This window comes from Diaphorina citri, unplaced genomic scaffold (assembly GCF_000475195.1).
Source record: "Diaphorina citri unplaced genomic scaffold, Diaci psyllid genome assembly version 1.1 scaffold45615, whole genome shotgun sequence".
NCBI lineage: Eukaryota > Metazoa > Arthropoda > Insecta > Hemiptera > Psyllidae > Diaphorina > Diaphorina citri.
Window position 1 is genome coordinate 1 of NW_007422935.1, and position 527 is coordinate 527.

Sequence of the window (527 nt, forward strand, 5' to 3'; positions counted from 1 at the left end):
ACTTTATAAAACACGTTAAAGAACACCTGTTAAACGGAGCTTTCTATTCTCAAGCCGAATTTATAAATTCTTTTGAATGAACTTAATAGGTACCCACTTACTGGAAATTGTGATTGTAATAATAGCCATCTGTGATACTAATTATAAGAGTCAATATTCAATACCATAGTATCTATTATGTACTCCAATATGCAATAGTCAAATGAAACTGTGATAGTAATAGTATAGGTTTTAATGTTTATATGATATGTATACTTGTAACCTCTCCCTCTTTTTTTTTTACACCATAGGAGCATCGTAGAGTAGGTAAATGATAGTGTCCAGGTATATAGATACTAGGTTTTCCAGTCCAGTTTAGATAAGGCATTGCTCTAATAATTATGTTTTACCTTTGTTTTATTTTAATGTTCATTAATTTTGTCTTTTTTTGTTTTTTCATTGTAAATTAATGTTTCAACTAAATCAACCCACTCGCGCGCGCGGCGCTCTGTCTGTAAGATATTTAAAAAAATACTATGGGTAGTCCA